At 34.2% G+C, this 22,627-nt stretch overlaps 3 protein-coding genes across 4 annotated transcripts in view; 2 read left to right on the top strand and 1 right to left on the bottom strand.

Annotated features, from left to right (window-relative positions):
* COPS2 (COP9 signalosome subunit 2) overlaps nucleotides 1-22,627 on the top strand; it is a 495,307-nt gene that overhangs the window by 156,741 nt on the left and 315,939 nt on the right. The gene's annotated exons all lie outside the window — the stretch shown is intronic.
* The window catches only part of FAM227B (family with sequence similarity 227 member B), a 283,220-nt gene that overhangs the window by 148,706 nt on the left and 111,887 nt on the right, over nucleotides 1-22,627 (top strand). The gene's annotated exons all lie outside the window — the stretch shown is intronic.
* Nucleotides 1-22,627, bottom strand: part of FGF7 (fibroblast growth factor 7) — a 67,896-nt gene that overhangs the window by 42,623 nt on the left and 2,646 nt on the right. The gene's annotated exons all lie outside the window — the stretch shown is intronic.

Below are 22,627 nucleotides of genomic sequence, written 5' to 3'. Positions count from 1 at the left end.
CCTCACAGAAGCTCAAGATGTATTTACATCTAAGTAAAGTTCAAAGTGATAAGAGAGTATTTTGGCAGCCATGTTACAGAGTTTCTTAGTTAATATTCTCAAGCTCTTACAAGTGTCAAAAGAAATCACAATATAGTGCAAGATTATTTACAATGGGCCTGGTGGATTATATAATAACACTTTGTCCACCTAAATTATTATTACAGGGATCACTTTTTGAAAGCCTTACATCAGTGTGGGAAACCACAGGCTTGCATGTTTACCTTTAACATGATTTTATTTAGTGTTTAGGGTAACATCAGTAGAATCACAGTTCATTTATTCAGGATGAATTCCCGCACCCCCAAATTCCAGTGAGTGTTCTGGTTATACCTGTCAAAAATCTCTAGAAACTTCAGAATTTCCAGAGTATCTCTCTGCCTTTTATCACTCCTGCTTTCTTGATATATCTGTATATTGCTTTTCCTTCTCTTTAGTGAGCACTCCTTCCTCACTTCTCCCCGTTTGTATCTTTCTCCATTTACTTCCTAACATCCTTCCCTTAATTCTGTCTCTCCCATTTATCCTTGTTTTGTGCTATCTTCTCTTTTTTAATACAAAGTTAAAATATGTTTTGAAGCATTTTATCTGTTCACTAGCTCTGTGTTACCACTTTCTTTGCACCATATTCTCTGGCTAGACAGGACAGAGATCCCCATTCCTCACTGTTGTCCTAATGCATATGCACCTTTTTTTCACATTTTGTTCTCTTCTTTAAAAAAGCTCTTTACCCTCTATGAAATCCTCCTGCCAATCCTTCCTTCAAGCAAATGCACCTTTACCAGGACATTTTTCTTTCCCAGTTCTTCTAGAAGAAATTTACTTCCCCTTTACCTCCTTAGGTGCACCCAGAAATATTCTCTTTCAGTCTCCTTATCACTCCTTTGTTCATATGAAACTTACTAGCAACTATCGTAACTTACCAAATTATTTCCTATAGAAGTACATTAAAGGTAAAAGTCACATTGTTTGTCTTTGTATCCATTATTACACAATGTCACCTGTACATGGAAGGTGCTCCATGAGTACTGAATTGAACTGTACTAATTTAAATCTTAATAAACTAGATCTAATTGCCCTTTGAGTCCATGTAACATTCAGTTAAGATTTTCTAAGATGAGTGGTTCTTAACTTAAAAAGAAAAAAGTGTTCCCATATTTATCAATGAGTGAAGTCTTCCTCAGTGAAATTGTTGTCAACCTACTCCCAATTATAATACACTAATTTCTTAATCTTGACTTAAAAGGTAATGAATTATTTAATAAAACATTGTTATTTAGAAATACACCATAGTTTTAATGTACAAGAAAACTAACATTGTAAATATGTTTATTCCAGTAAGGAAAAAAATCATGAATTTGTATAAAATGATAATGTAGATGGGGAAGTCTGATATTTGAGCATTTTTAACAAGAAAGTATTAATAATAGTATAGATATGTTTGTCTAGTAAACTTTCTAATTTCAAATGATCATATTAAATTTCAGTTTGAAATTATCTGGTAATTGGAATCTGATGATAAGAGTTTCAAATACACTCTCTTTTACTATTATTTCTTGGCTAACATGAGCAGGACTTTAAACAGATACTTGCAGGCTTTTAAAAACTGGACAGCTATTATCATCTGAACTTGATGGATCATATACTTTTCTATATTTTGTTTTATTCTTTCAATTGATGTAATAAATCTACATATTTATGGTGTACACAGTGATGTTTTCATATATACAGTGTATAGTGATCAGAGCAAGGTAATTAGTATGTCCATGATCTAGACATTTATCTGAACCAAACTAGTAGAAAATTAACAAAATATAAAACAGCTTAAGCAAAAGGCCCATTTGTTTTGGATAAAAATGTTCTAAAGAAAAAATAGAAAACTTACATTTCAAGTGGGAAAAATGTCTAGAGAGGAAAATTTAGCATGATAAAAATAAGTGTGCCACAGGAACAGAAAACCAAATACTGCATGTTTTCACTTATAAGGATGAATTCAGGATGAATTCCCACACCCCCAAATTCCAGTGAGTGTTCTGGTTATACCTGTCAAGATCTCTAGAAACTTCAGAACTTCCAGAATATCTCTCTGCCTTTTATCTCTCCTGCTTTCTTGATATATCTGTGTATTGCTTTTCCTTCTCTTTAGTGAGCACCTCTTCCTCACTTCTCCCCCTGCTTGTATCTTTCACCATTTACTTCCTAACATCCTTCCTTTAATTCTGTCTCTCCCATTTATCCTTGTTTTATGCTATCTTCTCTCTTTATAATATGAAGTTAAAATATGAGAGCTAAACATTGAGTAGTCATGGGCATAAAAATGGCAACAATACAAACTGGGAACTACTGGCAGGAGGTAGAGATGTAGGCAAGGGTTGAAAACTTAACTATTGGGTACTATGCTCAGTACCTGGGTAGTGGGATCATTCATACCCCAAACCTTAGCATCACACAATATACCCAAGTAACAAACCTACACATGTACTCCCTGAATCTAAAATAAAAGTTGAAAGAACACCAACCTTTTTAAATCATAAAATTTTAGTCTGGAAAGAAAAGGATTACAGAGGATATGTCTGAAATTTATATAATAATTATGACTTTAACCATAATGAATATTAATTCATATATGAATATATGAATATGAATATTAATTCATATATGAATATATGAATATGAATATGAATTAATATGAATACATGCATATTTGTTCTAAGGTATCTTATTTAAATTTACACACAAAGCTTCTAATTACCAGTATTCTGAGATGTGATAAACAAAAACAAAAAAAGAGAGACCAAACTTTATGCATTAGGTTGTAAATTTATCTTTTTTAACTCAAAGTATATCACAAAAACATCAATTCAAGATGGCTTAAATTGATTCTTGAAAGACAGATTCATGCAGAGTATTTAAAAAGCTGGAGATATTTGCGATTTATTTCTAGCCTTTGAGATAGACCACAGAAGATATTCACAAAGGGTCCTTGGTCTACAGTCAGCAACAGAATATTAGGCTAAGAAGATTCCTGATCCAACTTAAATCTGCTTCATTAGGCTTCATTAGATATCAAGTTATTTCAGCTTGACATAAACCTTATGTTCTCTCACACACATAGCATTTTAACTGAATGTAATTAGACCCATGTACTACAATCTATTGATGTTTTGAAGCAGATAATTTCAATGGTATTTCTTTGTCTACTTACTTTTTATCCTAAAAAATTTTTTAAACAAACATATGATCATCTATATTCTTTATTTTTTACTTTTTCATACTATAAAACAGAATCTGTCACTGTTTAAACCAACTTTGGTTCCCTGCATTTTCAAATCTTTTTGTAGCAGCATGTTTTACTGAAATGTTAAAATGTTAAAAAGAATAAACACTGGGCTAAATAGCTGGATTGTGGCCTTCCATTCTCTGTTTTTTCATTGTCTTGAGAGCAATCATAAATTCTGATGAGGGAGAAGGGATACTATAATGAAAAATTAAACAGTACATATGGTTCTCATTAATGAGTTTTCTGCTATCCCAGCAATGCCACTGCCTACCCCAACACTGCTTCCAACACTGCCCTAAGGTCCTTATAACAAAGGTGACCTTGCATCTTTGTTTGCCCAGCACAATCTCAGTTTACACCTGCTATCCTGATGTGTTTATTTACAGCACAATCTTTTACTCTCAAAAGTGTTCCAGTTTGGATGATAGATTATATGTAGAAGCACGATGTAAATGTTTAACAACTGACTCTCAGGGGAAAAAAAGTGTACGTATATATGCACACATAGCTTATTACAAATTCTACTGATATAAAGGAAGCATAGCACACAAGCATATAAATAATAAAATACAATACTCACAAAATGCTTTCACTATGTCCGTTTTCTCTGAAGCCAAACCATGGTTGTAATAGAGGAACAAGTATAGTTCTGATAATAATATTTGTTGATATTTTCATCTATGTTAGTAAGTAAGAAGAAGGTAAATCAATGAAGATGTATATTGGTACTTCACTCACTTTTCAATGATATGAATGACTTCTTTGCTGAATTAGGTCATAGTTTTTAGAGATACTGGAAAACTATTTTCTCATTTTTGTTCTATTCACAATGAAACAGTTATAGACTCAAGACCTTAATGTACGTTATTAACATTTTTGTTAATATGTGGATTTTGTATCATTCACTTAAATGTAGAACATCAACAAAACAGTGAATCAAGCCCTGATTTGTAGCAGCGGCCAATTTATGTGGTATAGGTGCTCTTATCATAGTTGGTTCCAAGCTACCAACAAAACATCACTGAACAGAGTTGGGAAGAAATATACAGTCGCATACCATTATCTAGTATTTCCATCATATAAATACATTAGAAATTACCTCAAAAACATATATAATAGTAAAGAAATTCAGTATTAAAGAGTTTGAGTATTTATTACTTTTGTTTTAATGTTATTTATTTCATTCTAAGTTTATGTAATTAAATGTTTAATAATGGCTGTATTTAACAAGTTTACAAAACTTTTGAAAATTTAACAATTGGCTCTCATGGATCAGTACAAGTGGCTTCAGCAGACCACTGAATATGGTCACCCTACTTATAACTAATCCCATATGTTCAAACATTCATTGGCTACATATTTTCGAACACTTAATATGTGCCAGGAATTGTGCTAGTTTTGTGAGATGCAATACAGCAGAGTTCGAGATAGAAACTATTTCTGCCATCACACAATTTCCAACAGTCTTTGACTCTCCCATTTCCAATCTCTTTTTCCTAATCAACCTAATCATTAGTGGTGTGAGCAGCACATATTTGGTGCATTGTAGTGACATAGTAGGGATATAGGTGTTGTGTGGAAGCCCAAACAGGGATTTAAAAAGAAGTAAAGCCAGTGGTTGGGTATTTGAACTGTCTAGTGTAAATAGTAACAAATTAGAACTGAGCTTTTTCTGTCAAATGTTTAAATAACCAGGCTAGTAGATTTCCTTTACCTGCAGCTTTATAATGGCAGGCAACAATAAAAGACACTGCATTCTAATTAGTAACTACTCTATGCAAAGCACTAGTCTAATGCTGAGATGGGAGGTGAGGGATAAGGAAAGGGGAGAGAGTGACAAGGGAATTGGAAAAGAGTTGATAGAGTAGATGGAAAGACCTATAATACTTCCAACTCCTGGTTCTAGTCTAGGAGAATACAATAAGGAGAAAATCATTAACAGTAATGCCTTATATTTGTATACTGTTTTACAGTTCTCATATTTACTCTCACAAGGTACTCAGTAGTGCTCAGGGGTGGACTGAAATGGCCAAGGGGAGCTTCATGGAGAGTTGAGACTTAATCTGGGCCCTGAAGAATGGGCAGATACTGAGAAGAAAAATTCTAGTCAATATTGTCATGCAGAGTGAAAGAGTATGGATGTTTATAGTCTAGGAAAAAGAGTGAATAGATTGGCTGGCTAGAATAGAATCTTTCCATTAGCAAACAGTAGAAAATAAGGTAAAAGAAAAAAACGAGACAATTGATAGAGTTTCTTAATGATGAGCTGAGAGAAGCCTTACCTTTATTCACTCACGTTTTTATTGCTTCTTACTTAATTCAATTACTTGAATACATTATTTCCTAATGTTCTGGACACTATAATGGATCTTTTGATAAAAAGATGAAAAAGAAAAGTTCCCTGCCCTCAAAGAGCTCTAACCAGACAGACATATGCAAATAATTATAATACTTGAGCACTACACAAAATGATAAAAATAAATGCATAAGTACAATGAGAAGGTTGCTCCCTCCTCCTACTGACCACTGAGAAACATTGTATATGATTAGACACGTGACTGATAGGAATTCAATGAGATAATACATTTTCTTTAAAAGTTTTACACAATACTGCTATTAAGAATAAGAATTATGAAGAATGTCTAATAAAATAAAGAATAAGAATTATGAATAAAATAAAATAGTATTGTAATCATTATCATTGTTATTTGAGAGACTGAACATATGAAATGATGTGGAGCCCCTGAGAAGTACTGCTGTGGTGAATGAGAAGAAAATTATACCATGTCATGAAATGCCCTCTCCTTTTCTCTCTGTATATGGAAATCCTAACTAATCTTTATGTCCTACTTTGTCTGTAATGCTTCCTGGTCTACTTCAATCCTCTGGAGCTCCTGTTGGAACTATGGTCAATACCATATGATTTAGCATTTAATGTCTCTCTAATTTTATTTTTATTTTACTTCATCTTGTGTTGATATTAGTTTTATTTCTAAAATTGGATTCTTAGAGGCTGGATCCAAGACACATGTTATGCTTCCTAATCGTTGTATCCCCTAATGAGCCTATAACACTGCAGACTTAAATTGATGCTAAATAAGTATGAATTGACTGTTTAATTTGAAAATCTAAGTCATGGGCACCTAGGCAACATTGGCAGTATTGATTGGTGAGGCCTCTGACCTCCTTCTTCTGCAGTCTCTTCCACTTCTGTATTCTCTTCTCCTTTTAAGGTGATTTCGTGTTCTCTGTGTTCTACCCAATCAAAACTCACATTCAGGAAATTATCTTATTTACTCATTCATTTTAAAGGTGTAAGCTATTCATAAGTATTTAAACATTATGTTTTGGGGGTAATTTACACTTTGAAAGATAAAACATTAAGCCAAAAAGAATGAATCTCTATTTGTGGAATATCTGATATCAGTTAAGTAGGCAAGTTGAGTTTTCTTGTTACAGTTTTTTGAATCTAAACCAACTTATAACCAGTATCATCTTGATAGAAAACTTAAAATGTTAAAATATTAGAATGTTTAATAATACTTCAGTAATCAACTTCAGAATTTTATATAACAAAACAACTCAATGGGTGGAAAGAGCATCGGCTTTTCATTTTTTTAGAGCCCTGAGTTCAGATCCTGGTTCTCCTGTTTACTGGCACCAAACCACTCTCTGACTGTCAAACTGAGCCTCATTTTCCTCATTTATAAAATGGAATTAGATGAGAGAAATCATGTAAAGCACCAAGCACTGTGCCTGACAAATAGTTAATACCCAATAAAAAGAAGTTTTTATTCCCCCATCTATTTATTTTTTAAATATTAATGCATTAATTTGGTTAATTTTATTTTACCTATATGACTGTACAACAATATGTCCATTTTAGATAATTTTATGTAAATAGTAGGACATTAAGTAGTTTCAATTTCAGTTTCAATTAAGTATTTGGTTTTATATTATAGATGGCCAACTATAATCAATTTGCTGATCTCTTTTTCCTATATATAAACATTGGGTTTTCACATTATAAATACTTTGGAGCAATATTCTACCCCTCTATGATGACTCTTTCACTTATAAGAAATATATCCACTTTTTGACATTTGGTGGGGGAACAAAAGGGGAAATGATCCAAATTGCAAGAGTGTATAAACAGAAGGAAATCAGCTAAGCTACTGGTGTTACAAACCACAGTAATAATGCATATTGCTTACACAGTGGGTTTAACTAAAAGTATGCTGAACTAAAAACTAGAAGACTTCAATTCCAGTCCAAACCACCACTGCCACTAATTCATGATGTCATTTTGGAAAGTTATCTTCTTGTGACTCATTTCCCTTATCAAATAAAATAAACATGATAGACTAGATCAGTGCTTCTTAAACTTTTATTGGAAACACAGATACTTTTGAGAATGTGATAAACGGTTTGAATCCTGTCCCCAATATTTGTGCGTATTTTTTTCCTTTCCAGTTTCCCTGAGGGCTGTCGGCAATCTTCATGTCAAAATCTCTGGACTCTATGATCTCATGGCTTCCTTCCAGACCTATAATTCCAGAATGGAGTTGTCTTTGTTTCATACAACCATTAGTGTGATTTTAAGCAAGCAAATAATCCAGTTTCTTTCTCAGTGCTACAAAGTAGGGTATTAACACATGGTATAAGGTTTCTTCCCTGTGTCTGCAGTAAGAGAAGAGAGCCACATGCTTCCTCAGGAGACCCTAACCCAAATTAGCAGTTCCAATAAGGAAAGCTATCTACTCTTCAGGCCTGTTGAGAAACAAGCTTATTCCACAGACTTATTGCTCTGTTTCTCTTCTATTGTTGATTTAACTTAATTTTATGTGTATTTAATATTTCAACTTGACTGAAAGTTCTTGAGATGCAAAAACTATGCATGGTAGTTAGTCCCTGGTTTGACCCCAATGATCCCTAACACTTAGTATTCACTATTCACTAGTTCCCTCCCTCAACGTTTTACTATTACTAGGGTTGGTCTGTGTGACCAATAAAATAAGGCAGAAATGATGGTATGTCACACTGCAATTTCCATCTTAAAGATTCTCTCTCTCTTTGCCTCCCTTTCTATCTCTCTTTCTCCCTCCCCCCTCTCTCTCCTACCCCTCGCATTGCTCAGTCTGAAGGAGGCCAGTTGCCATGTTATAAGGACACTCAGGAAGCCTGTGGAGAGTCCCACATAGCAAAGAGGAAGTTTCTGGCCAACAGCCTGATAGAAACAGAGGCCTGCCAACAACCTGCCAACAACAGCTTTATATAGATCCTTTACCCCAGTCAAGTCTTGAGAAGACTTCAGCCCTAGCTGACAGTTTGATTGCAACCTCATAAGAGTCCCTGAGACCAACCCACTAGCTAGGCTACTCCCAATTTCCTGACCCTCTGAAACTGCAAGATAATAAATACTGTTTTAAGCTAACAAATTTTAGGTAACTTGTTATGCAACAATAGATAACTAATTTTCTCTCTCTCTTTCTCTCTCTCTCTTTTTTCTCTCTCTCTCTTTTCTTTCTCTCCTTCTCTCACCTCACCACCCACTCTCTCTCTTTCTGTCTCAGTTGCTTAGCACTATTGGTAACATTTAACAACTGAAATCTATTCCAGAAATCTGACCTACCTCTCTTCAATTTTTATTTATAAAACAAAAACAAAAACTGAGGCTCAGGATAGTCAAATATTTGCCCAAGGTCATTCAGTTAATTACTGGAAGAAAAAGGATTAACACCCAGGTTCCATAATATATGATACAGTATTATTTCCTTGTCCTCATGCTCCCTCTCACTTTCTTGTCAACTCAATCTACTCCTATGCTATATATAATGTGTATTAGTATTTATACAAAATAACACTATTGGTGTGATAAACTAAGACTGATAAACCATTGGTGAATTCTTCAAGCCTACTTTTCTCCCTTTTCTCTTCTGCAATTAACAATCTGGTCCATTTGTAAATCCCTATATCAAAGACTGAATGGATATTCATTTTTATAAGTTAATTTCATTACTTTGTGGGTAGTTCTGGTAAAAGGATTTGGTAAGAAAGGTTAAATTTTTTAACAAAGTAATACTTGAGTTATTAATTGATATTAACTATCCAGGTCATTTTTGTGAATAATGTAAATGACTGTTTTTGATTAGTTACTGCTTCTACTATTCTTCAATGGCTCCTTATAGCCTATGGGTAAAGTTCATATTCCCTAAAACAACTTTCCAAGATATGAGACTTCCCTGCAGTCCTATCTCTTCCTACTTCCTATCTTGAACTTTGTACTCCTGAAACACTAATTCCCATACAAACTACTGACACACAGCTCAGCTTTTTCTTCATGTGCTATTTTCCAAAAAGGGATACCCTTTCTTCTGACTCCCTTCCCCATTTTCTACCCTCTTCTCTAGCCTGATTCACTCCCACTGGCTCTTTGAGATGTGGTTAAAATATGTTTTTTTGAGAGTCTTGCCTTTTCTTTCCCAGGTTCTGTTAGCTGGCCTTCTCTAGAGTCCTCTAACTCCCTGAACCCATCTTTATCACAGTACTTACTATATTCTACTGAAATTGACTCTTTGGTGTTGGTATCCACACGTAGGCTGAATTTTTTCAATAGTGGGTCCTTGCACTGTGTATCTGTGCATGCACAGTACATAATATGTTATATATGCTCAGTAAATATTGCAATAAATAGTATTCTAATTGCTGGAAAAAGCCACTGCAACTTTCAGAATACAAACCCTCTAAGATATTCTTAAGACACCGAAAGAATCTAAAGTTAATCAAGTCACAAATAATACATGTCTAGTTTTCAGAAAAATATTGAGAAACAGAGATATGATTTACCCAGAATCATACCCCCCAAAAAATCCTTAAAATAGAATTCCAGATATCCTATCTTTGCATTAATTCATCATTCTTATTCCCTTTCTTTTGCCTCTTAATTTTTGTGGAGCACAGTCCTAAAAGGATTGAAAATGTACTAAGGACATGGACAAAAGAAAGAACCTATTTGCCAGTAAACTGTTCCTTTTTCACTATCCTTCAGACATGCTTGTTAAAACAAACTCACTGCTGTTTCTTTTATTTGTTTTTGTGTTGCTTTGTATTTGGATTTAGTGGCTTTAGGGAAGGAAATTAGGCATTCCTAAATATGACCAAGTTATCTGAAATTAAACTGTATATATACAATTTAATATATAATATATGTAGCATCTGGATAATTATTATTACGCATTCTATAATAATTTTCCAGACACTAAAGAACAGAAGTATAAATAGTTTTAATAAATGTCAGAAATGTGTTTAAAATACACCAAGTTAAATTTTGTAGGATCTTTAGCAATGTGTAAGCAAAATAAACTGAAGGTCACTGCACCTTCTCAGGGGAAGACGGATGGGTATGTTTTGTACAAGGGAAGTTGGAGTAAGTTTTTATTTAATAAGATTAAGATAATGCCAAATATTCATTAGGTCATATTACAGAGAAGAAAATTTCAGTTGTGTATATTTCCTCAGATGCAAATTATGCCAATGCTTGATACAAATTAATATGCGATGTTTTAATAGTACCAGTGACAGTATAGTGATACATACGGTGATACTAAAACTATGCTTTGGAGTTAAACCTACTTGGATTCACATCCCAACTTTGACAGTTACTAGCTATGTAACCTAGAGCAAGTTACTTAACTCTGTGAGCCAAAGTTCCCCCATCTGCAAATGAACATAAGTCTGGCCACCTAATAAGAGCCCTGGAGGCCGGGCGCAGTGGCTCACGCCTGTAATCCCAGCACTTTGGGAGGCCGAGACGGGCGGATCACGAGGTCAGGAGATCGAGACCATCCTGGCCAACACGGTGAAACCCCGTTTCTACTAAAAATACAAAAACTTAGCCCGGTGTGGCAGCGTGCGCCTGTAGTCCCAGCTACTCGGGAGGCTGAGGCAGGAGAATGGCGTGAACCTGGAAGGCGGAGCTTGCAGTGAGCCGAGATCGCGCCACTGCACCCCAGCCTGGGCGACAGAGCGAGACTCCGTCTCAAAAATTAATAAATAAATAAATAGCCCTGTGAATATTAAATTTAATAATGTATATAAAGTATTCAACACGGTGCCAGGCACATAGAAACCACTCACACATTTAATTTTTGTTGTAGTAGTCATTTTTGTTATCTTAATATTAATGGCCCATGTTTTCATTGAGGGAAAAAAATGTTACTTAAAAATGTCTCATTTTTCCTCTTCAAAGTCTCTCAGTAACCAGCTTGTGTTGATTATAAGAAAGCTGGAAGGTTTAAAGCAGGATTCTGTATATGAACTTCTTGCTCCCTAATATACAATGATGTTAATCACACAGTAGAATCATCAGACCTACTGTGCAATATCTAATCTTTGTAAGTTAACTGACTACTCAAATATTTTCAGAAAACAATCAACATTGCATGCAAAGGTTTTCGATAGGATCATTTGAAACGCTGGCTAATTCTGAACACCTGTCTTCCTTCATTAAAAAGAACAACATCTAAATAGGAAGTAAAACAGGCCCATGTGTAATTTCAAAACAGTTAGAACTTACATACCAGCAAACTTATCAAGCTGGCCAATTTCCTGAGGGTCTTTTTTTCTTCCGTGAAATGAAGTAACAGTGTAATTACAATCTTATGGTATGGAGATATTTTGAGAATTAATCAGAATGGAATAAAGTACTCTGTACCAATTTCAATGTTGACATATGTATTTTTAAATAATTAACATTATTCTAATTATATACTTATATTTATTCACTCAATAAAAATGTTCCCAGTTGTACATTGTAATATTTTGCATAGACTAAATTAAAAGATTTATGGCAACAGTAACAAATTTACTTCTATACAGTGCAGTAATTTTAGTGGTAATACTAATTTGAATACCTAATAAAGTACTAAATAGTACTTCAAAACATCATAAATTTTAAATTACAACTTAGCAACTATGATATAGATTTATGCTCATCTTCTTTGGGGTATCTATTATTATTCAATATCTGGCCATCTTCCAGCTAGTTAAGAGAAAATTTGAAGACCAAATTTGGCCAGAATCTTTTCAAAGCTGAAAGCACTTCTGTGTGCCTGTTAAACATCCAACATTATTTTATAACACATTATTTATACAAGAAAGGAGGTGAGCCTAATTTTTCAAAAACAAAGACTTATCAGTAGTTTTATGAAAGTAGCATACTTCATGAATTAGAGGGCATAAAACTATGCACAGCTGCTTGACTAATCAGTGTCTTGATTACGTAGTTGAAACAGGTGATCCAGTGCTCATGGTAGTAAAAGTATGTCTTAAAGAATGTGGTAGATAACCTTCATAATTTTGTCCTTATGCGCCAAACATATGACTCAAAATTATTATTTTTCTCACATTTTAGAAACTGTTAGGGAAAAAAACTCCATAAAAATAACTTCAATTTTACAGTGATTATTTGTCAACAACTGACATAGGCAAGTTACACTTGTGATCAAAGATTAAAAAGGCATTAGAAAGTGAAAAATATGCAGTTATTCAGGAAAAAAAAATATTATTCTAATTGAATTATGCCTTCAAAATTTCCCTTTAAAGGAACGTTGAGAAATTGGTTACCTTTTTTTTTATTAATTCAACAAATAATCTTTGATATTTTCCCTTGCCAGATTGAGTATACACAGTCAACAAATTCACAGTCTATGTTTTCAGAGAATTTAAGTTGCTGGTAGTTATGTTTTTAATAAACAGAGCAATCATTCAAAGCATGCAAATTAATAAATAGTAAATGTTCCTATATTTTTAATAAAAAAAAAGAAGTTTTATTTTGGTGAGTTTAACATTGATACTTGGAAAGATGCTAAATCACTTTTCATTTCCCAGTCTTGCAGTGCTGTTACTACCAAACGTCTCCAAAAAGCATCTCCTCTGAGGATAATACATCTGTCCTCTATCTTTTGTCCTATTCATCCTTCAGGCCATTTCCTCTCCGAAAAGATTTCCAGGCCCTGCTCCTTGTGTTGGGTTAGACAGCCCACGATGTGCTCTAAACTTATCCACTTTGACTTGGAGTTCTCCCTTGACTCCCAACTGTGAATTCTGTAAAAGCATGGACTGTATATTTGTTTACTATTGTATTCTTAGTCTAGCAAAAGGAGGTACAAATAACTTGGTTGAATTAATTTTAAAAAATAAAAAAGTCACTAGCCTTTAAAATTTTTCATATCTTCATTATTCATGCAAACAAAGGAGGAAACTATGTAGCACCTACAAGTGACCTTCCTATGAGAGCTGCCTCGATATGAACCAGACAAACTAGGTCTCTGGTCAGAACTACAGTTAGAGACCCCGTAAGATACCAAAAGACTCCTGAAGATCAGGCTACTGGCACTAAAACAAATTGAGAGTGGATTCACCAACTTTCTCGACTTCTTCCCAGTTCTCTCTTCCTATACATATGCCCTCTCCTCCCTTCAGTGCAGATCACCAACTCCAGGATCCATATTAGTAGGCAGACCCCTTCCCCAAAATTATCAGTCCACTGCTTGTTTTCTAGTATAGCTCATTTAATTATTAAAGGCTTTGTCTCTTTTTGTCTCTAATGCAGATATTCCTTAAACCAGTGTCAACTATGAATTACTATTTTTTTTCTATTTATAGTTTTTGGTATGCATGGATTAGCTGGCATTCAGGTGGGAACAAGAATGGGTGTCATGGAGGCCACAGCTCCTCTAGAATTGGTCTTCACTATGCCCTGCCAATCAACCTTCCAGTGTCACCAGTGATAACTGTGTCTGCTTATATAGTTGGACTCTACAATAAACCAAATTTTCCACTAGTTCCTTGAAATCACCTAGAAAGACATCAAATCAAATTGGTCCTGGAGGCCAATTTTTTTTTAATGATAGAGAATGAGAGGGAAGTGAGGTGTATTTCTCTTTTATTTCAGCAAGGCTTTTAATTCTTGCCCACATTAAATTTTTGTGATAATTTAGTAATCTATTTCTTATTTACAACTAATTTTAAATATGTAATAAATTAAAGGATAAATATATTGCGTGATCACCAATCTTTCTCCCCTTTTTCACCCTTGCACCTCTTACATTGGGCTAAGTGCTGCTGCTTCTACCACTGGGAGATTAAAAAAAATAAAAAGTAAGACATGGTACTTATTTTCCCAGAACTGACATTCTAGTGACAGTGCCAAATGCAAACAGAAAGAACTGTAAGACAAGGCAGATGTGCTATGCACAGGTAGAAAAGCAATTAGAGCATAGGAAGAGAATAAGACCATTACTGGCTCTGTATTTAAAATCTCAAATAATTGATTTCTTCAGAGAATATGGAGATTAATTCATTAAATTTGTAGTGCTTTCATCAGATTATGTTAAATTTCTAAATAATTTTTAGCCAGTAACTGAAACTTATTTCTTTATTGAAATAATTGAAATAGCAACAACTTTTGCTCCAACTACTTTTTTGAAAAGTAAAAGTTTATTGTTTTAGGTACATACAGTAAGAATTTTCCAATCATATTAGGATCATAAAGCATTTTAAGGTTATGGCATAGCAAATGTTTTTAGTCAGTTTATTGGTGGCCCAAATAATAGCTGTTGGGCATGATTTCTTGTTACAGGAGGGTGGTCCTATAAATCTGCTCAGAACTCAGAAAGAATGTTAAATGAGGCTTAAATCCCACTGCAAATCCCTGGATTTCTGTCCGGTATTCATGCACAAAATACTACTCTAATAGTCTGAAATCATATGTAATCTTCTGACTTTGGCATATGTGCTTAGTTGGTCATTATTAAAATGTTGGTTCAGGTCAATTGTATAGTTTTTTTTTTTATTTGGTTCAAACAATTTAGTGGCGACTTCATTTAGTTCTCGACAACGCTGAAGATAGATCCTTAGACAATAGCTCTCAAGTTGAAATTTAATAAAATTTAAATATCCTACTCAAACCAGGGACTGAGAATGGAGGTGAAGGAGAGGAGGAGTGTTATGTTGTCAAATAAGTTTAAGAAATCATGTATACTCTTTTACTAGAGTTTTTAAAATTCACATTAGTATAGTATAGACTTGGAGAAATTCGGCTGAAAAAAAAATTGTTCAATTTTATTTAACCTACTATTTCCCAGTGGGTTAGTTAGAGAAGCCGTGCTGAGGCAACCAGCCTTAATATGTCAGGGGGCACTAGTGTTATAACGAAACACAGTTTGGAAATATTACCTTAAGAAAATTCTGCAAGCTGAGTTCATTCTAAATTTAGTCTCAAACCATTTTCTTAGCATTACTTACAGTTACATCTAAAATTCAAATAGCCAGATAAAATGGGAAATATTAGAATATAACAAATATGATATTTGAGGATGTTGAAACATGTCTTATTTCTCTTATATGACATTAATCTTAAAAATAAATTCAGTTTCAGAATAATTCTGAATAATTAATAAGCAAAGATTATTACAGTTTTTGGCACAAAATCAACTAAGAGATTCAAACCTATTTGAGTTATACCTATAATAATCTATTATCATTTCAACCCCTCTGTATTATTATCTGAAATTATTATTTCTATTTCTAGTTAAATCCAACCCCCAGCATTTTAGCGGTTTTGTTTTTTCCCTCTACTCTCTTGTCATTCTATTGTCCTCATTCTTTAAGTGCATCAAGAAAGTTAGTGGAGCTATATTTTATGAGAAACTTTGCTTCATTTTAAGTTTACAGAAGATTTAAAATCCATAAATTTTTATATAAATTCTTTTTCCTTTTCTCTTTTACTCTTTTTCCTCCTGTTCACAAAGATGTTTTCTTCCTCTTTATTTTTAGATGGACACTAGCTAATGACTCTATCAAGTACTCATGACCACTCCAGTAGAAGAGATTACTTTCTTCTGGAGGGAAGTTAACTAAGCAACTGGAGAATCTCTAGAGCCAATTATCCCCAGTATATACCAAATTTTTTTCATCTGAGAATGATGTTGCCTGCCTAAAGACAAGGTTTTACCTGGGCAAGGATACTGAATAATTCTCCTCTGTCACTCCCCATCTTAATCACTTTGTCTGTGTGTATTACTACACACACCCATTCATACACATAGTTGAGGAACTTTAATGACATTTTTGTTAAGTGAATTTGACACAACTTCTCTACTAAAGATATGTCCAGATATAATCTCAAATGTAGACATAAAACTTGGTCCAAAAGCAGTTAAACATTCAGTAACTCTTTAACATAGTTTTCCAAATCATTTGAAAGGCAGAGGATTTTCATTTACAACCTATTTGAGGGGTAAAAATGTTAGATATTGTTTAGTAAAGGAGTTTACATTGAAGTCTATTTCATTGAACAAGAATCATTTTTCTCCATATTACTTAAATATACATAATTTTATTGTGTGATATATATAAAATTTAAAAATGGAAAAGTATTGTATTCAAATAGTGATGTTAGAAAAGTTATTGTGCTACCAAAAATTGTCTGATACAAAGGAAGAAAGCTATTATCTTTAGAAAACAAACAAAAAAAAGCTTTGCCTTAATGTTGTGCATCATTCCAATCTTAAAAAGAGAACAATCCTCTAGCTTTTTGTCCTTTCTCTGATCTGGATAGACCCTTGCTATGGTTTGAATGTCCCCTCGAAAACTCATGTTGAAATTTAATTGCCATTGTGATGGTATTAAGAGATGGGACCATTAAGAGGTGATTAGGCCATGAAGGCTTCAACCTCCTGAATAGATTAATGTCATTTTCTCAGAAATGGGTTATCAAGAGAGTGGGTTGTTACAAAAAATTATTTCAGCCCTGTCTGTCTCATACTCTCTTACTCTCATACGTTCTTGCCCTTCTACCTTCCACCATGGAATGACACAGCAAGCAGGCCCTTGCCAGATGCCATTACCTTGACATTGGACTTCCAAGCCTCCAGAACTGTGAAGAATAAGTTTCTTTTCTTTATAAATTATCCAGTCTGCAGTATTCTCTTATATCAACACAAAGCAGACTAAGCCAACCCTCTAGAATTGTGGTTCCCTCCCCCTGGGTTTCCTAGGCTGGAGGTTGTCTCCTTAAATCTCTGCCTTTGAACTTGGTGGTGTGGCCATGTTCGTGAGATCCTAATCTGGGGGCATCTGAGTTCATAGTCATAAGGCGGCTCATTTAAGTGCAGAATAAGCAGACATTGAGGTCTGTACTCCAAGTACCCTGCTGCAACACCACTTTAAAGTGTCAGACCTGCCTGTCATTGTGAGACTATGGCACAGAACTATTCTTCCCTGCAGCTAACTCATTCACCAAAGCAGTCTTCTTAACATAGTAGCTACAGAGCTGTCATCACGTGCATTTCCAGGCCAGTTCACCAAATGCTGGAGCCACTAAGATTTGTCAGAGAGGTCAAATGAACCCCGAAGAACCCTCTCGGTGCATGATTCAGAGATTTATGCCTAATCATGCCTATTTCAAAATCATCTAGGGTTCAAGTTAACTTTGAATTGCTCTACAGGGTCTGAAACATTCCCAAGACACCTGAGGTGGTCCAGGCTGAATTAGAATTCTTGGTCTCCATAAGCAGTGGTGTGCAACCTTAGCTGCACTTTAGAATCATTGGAGAACTTTAACAAATACTAATGCGTGGTCCTTCCCGCCTTTGTGAGATTCTGACTTAATTCCCCAGCAATCTAATGTGATCCCCTTAGCCCAGTGGTTCTCATCCTTGGCAGCATGTCAGAATTATCTGGGGAGCTTTTAAAATTCCTAATGCCCAGACTGTACCTCAGATCAATTTAATGACAACTTTTTTGTGGGTGGAATCTGGCATCAGTATTTTTTTAAAGTTCCCCAGCTGATTGTAATATTTAAACAAGGTTGAGAAATAGAAAAATCTAGAAAAGGCAACCCTTTCAATATATCTAAGAGCTGACTTCTTCCATTCTCTGTGATTCACTTGGGCCTCTGAATGCTCTAAAACTATAGGCTAAAGAGTTATTGTACAGCTGAGTCATAAGGGTCAGTCTAGATGAGGATTTACAAAAGAGACAAGAGATGATAAGAGATGCACTCGTGGCAATGAATGAACTTATTAGCACTTCGTAAGTGCCAGGCATATGTGATAGCCAAAAAGAAAAGATTATAAAATTAAAAACTAATCAAAGAATAGCTAATATTTCCAAATCTGCTCCCCAGCAATTTATCCATTCTGCATCATTTAAAGCCCTAACAAGTTACTTAAGGGAATACAGGTCACCAGTTCTACAAGATTCTACCTTGTCCATAATTGCTAGGATTTTGATTCGACTGCATAGATATGTTACTTATTATCTATTTTTTTAAAGGGAGGGATTGTCCTTACATTGCTATTTTTGATTCTGATAATGTGAATTATTGTTCTGTTAGATAACTTGCTAAGAACTGTTTCAAATATGAGCAAATTTACCATCTCCATATTCAGAGGCAATATGTGTATTTGCTAGCTTCTAACAGACATTATTGTTAAGTAGGAGCCTATCCAAAGAATTGTTGACCAATGAGTCGCTGAAGGTTTTGTAGCCAAAGTCAAATTCAGCAACGCTGTGTTTATTTGCCTTTTGCCAATTGTTAGGCCATATCCCATCACAGTCTAACAGTCCAAAAGAGAATATTGCCAAATCACTGGCCAGTTTTCAGAATGGCTAACCCTTTTCTTGCTATGGAACTAACAATGCTTCATTATAAACAAGTGAGGCAATTTATGACTTCTTAAAAGGAGAAGATGATATTGCCTATTATTGGGAAGAGCACAACTTTTTAGTAATTAGATACCAAAAGCAAGAAAATTATCCTGAGGGATTGGATTCTGTCTTCCACATCTGTCTCTCAAGGCGGTCACTGAGTGCCCAGTGCACTGCTGCTGTCTCTCACTCGGCACCTCAATACTCAGCTTAAACAGCAGTGTTATTTCTGTCAGGTGCAGAATGATAGCCTCTGTCTGCTGTTGGACTGCCTAGTGCAGCAGTTATCTAAATTCACCCTCTGATCTTGTCCCCACGGGGAGAGCTCTGACAACAAAAGTGGAAGTATTGACCATTCATTTCGCCCTTTAATGATGTTCTCAGTGCTCTTCTTCTGCAGAGAAAATGAACATTTACTTCATTTTGAATGTGTACTTTGGAGGGACATTTTATGCTTTTAGTACTCTTATTATTAGTTAAGGTTAGGTACCAGTTTCATCACCTGGAAACCTACTATTAGGTTAAATGTGAAAGCACCAGAGAGACAAGTAAAGGGGAGAGACTTTCTGCCTCCTGGGTAACAGTAGAACGCAATCCTTATGACCAGTTCTCTCGTAACAGCTTCTATCCCCTCAAGAGTCAGAAATGTGGTCCAGTATCTCTTGGATTCTCATGAATTCCCCCATCTTCATAGTTCTTATTTGTATGTCTACTAATGTAAGTCTTATTTCCATTGGGTTCCTTGGTGCACTCTTTCTGTAATATATTCATTCAAATCTAAACTTAAAGTATTTCACAAAACAACACAGTAATTAAGGTAAGACTAAAGTAAGTGACAACCTCACAATCCAGGATACTTAAGTAATTTTTTAAAATTCCCTAAAGCTATGAGACATGAGCAGTCACATCCACTTGCCCACTACTCCCTTTCCTTTCTCCGTGCCCTCCATCCATCTACCCCAGCCCAAAACATTCTGGAAGCAGAATTATACATCTAGATATTTTACTTCTCCTGCTAGCTCCAATTCATATTTACTAGTATCTTAAAAAACACATTCCTGTGTGGAAGCTGTGCTTCTGCTGGTGAGGTGAGTAGTCCTCTGAAGCCTATTGACATTCTCAGGTCAGTTCTCTTTCGTTCAAAAAAATGTCATGAGAAAAGATTGGGAACTTTCTGATGGTAACCAAAAGAACAATTATATTTTGCATAGCTGGCATATTACTTTTCATGTAAAACTTTATCTTCCAAGACACTAAAATCTATACCAACTTAAAGGACCTCCAAAGAAAGGTGATTGACAACCTGTTGAAAAAATTTAAGGCATCAAAACATTGAAAATGAAATTCTGAGTTGGATTCTGATCTTTACCACTTTCTGAATCCTGCTGCATTTCATTCTAGTAGGCAATCCAATTACCTTTTACTCTCATTTTAATGAAAATAGGAAGGATACATTCTTTCATTTATTTGTTCATTCATTCAATTAATGATTGAGGAATGTAAACAATCTTCAAATGTCATAATTTCAAATTTCCATTCTTGTTATCTTAAACAAATTCTCGAGCATTTTTTTTTAACCTTTATTTCCTAATATAGCAGCTTCAACTTCACATGTGTCAATTAGCACATTTATGTATGGACTTCACTCTTAAAATTATTATAGTAAGGCTACCCTTCAAATAATAGGAAATGGCTATCAGAATTTTCTTCTAACATGTTACTTTCCATATATTCTTCATTGTAGCATTTCCTTCTGTACCTAAGGACTTCCTATAGAAAAAGAAAGGGGAGGCTTTATCCTCTTTTTAACTTTGGAGAAATCTTACTGACGCCTTCTCCAATAAGATAGCCACATAACCTGACAACAGTTTTAGGGTTTACTTAAAGGATTCTGATGAAAGTTTTCTTTTCCAGGATAATTAATGGTATATACTGTATATACAGCCTATTAAAAAGTTTATAGAAGTAAAAATTATTTACATGATGTTTATCTTGTCTTTTTAGTACACTGGTATTGTGACATTCTAATTTATAACAATATAGGGTGACTGCCTTTTTTTTCTTTTGTATTATAGAATTGGTGTTAGAGGAGACGGTTTACAAAATTGGCTTTAGGCTTACTCAAAGTTAGCACTAAATTGTGTTTCAAACTATAAAATAATTTTAGCATTTTATGTATGTGTACTACCTGAGTTTCATCGTTTCAAGAAATTTTAACACAACAAAATAAAATTTACATATGTGAATGTATTCCAATTAAAGATACTGTTGATCCTAATAGTATTATGCATACTATTCACTTTCACTGGATTTTACATCAACTTTTTTACTTTTTCATTACTTGGTAAAAGGATTCAAAAGGAGTAGTCAGCATATAGAATTCCACAGTTAAGGTTTGGTAACCTTATTACTATAATATGAAATTAGTTTTAACAGCTCATCCTATCACTTCCATCTCATTCATTGTGTGAGATAATTATGCAATGGGTATGTAGGTTTCTTTATATTTATGAAATATACTCTGTGGTTTAAAATAGAATAGACTATAAGAACTGGAAAGTATCTTGGAAATCATCTGTACCTATCCCACATTTTATAGATGAAAAATCGAGGGTCAGAAAAACTAAGAAACTGTCCCCACATCATTCACAGACAGGGAGTTGACCCACGTGTCATAATTTTCACCTGGGCTCTGTCCTCTCCACCAGGTTTTATCATCCATGATAAATCTGAGTAACTTTTACATTAATTAATTATAAGGCAAATTCTGTTGCTCATATAGAAGTAGATATCAAAAAAATTTTCTCCAAGTAGTCATTTCCTTAGATAAACTTCAGTATAATCAGAATGGTCTTCTAGGACTAACGTGATACCTTTGTTAATCTCGGTAATAATAAATAATAATAATAAAACCATAACTGTCCAGTCATTAAAATGGCCTTAACATTCTGTATCAATTATGGTTAAAAAGAAGGTCTTGGAAACATAATTCTCTGAAATTCCCATTTATTGGTTGATTAGTTCAGAACCCTAAAAGTCATTCAGTAAACAGGCAACAAAAGTTTGAGTAATTGCTGCAAGCCTGGCTCTGTGATTTGCACATGTTTACACCAGTCTCCCCATGTATTCTTTTTCAAATGACTTTAACATAATTAATATGAAATTATATATTAATAACAATGTTGCCTGAGTGCTAGTAATGTAAACAAAATTTATTTTTACTAAATATTTTAAATCCTTAATGTATATGTTGAGGTGTGTATCTTATTCCGTTACATTTAATACTATTGAAGTTTGTTATTAATCATAACCATTTAATGCAAAACACAACCCTGATATTTTAACATAAGAAGAATAACTGATTCTTGGGAAAAATATAAGACTGTAAATTGAAAAACATGGAATTACCATCTCTTCCAGCTCACTTTTTTTCCTTCACATTTATGTTTTTCTTAAGGTAGCATAGAACTTTTATGACATAAAAGATTTAGTTAAGGAAAATGTTAGGAGAGATCTGTTTTTCTGCATAAGTTGATAATTAACCTAATGCAAGCTCATTATGACTCAAATGAATAAGGATACCACAGATTCCCT

The sequence above is a fragment of the Macaca thibetana genome, chromosome 7 (genome assembly GCF_024542745.1).
Source record: "Macaca thibetana thibetana isolate TM-01 chromosome 7, ASM2454274v1, whole genome shotgun sequence".
NCBI lineage: Eukaryota > Metazoa > Chordata > Mammalia > Primates > Cercopithecidae > Macaca > Macaca thibetana.
Note: the sequence above shows the minus strand (reverse complement) of the source record. Positions and strands in the feature narration are given on the sequence as shown.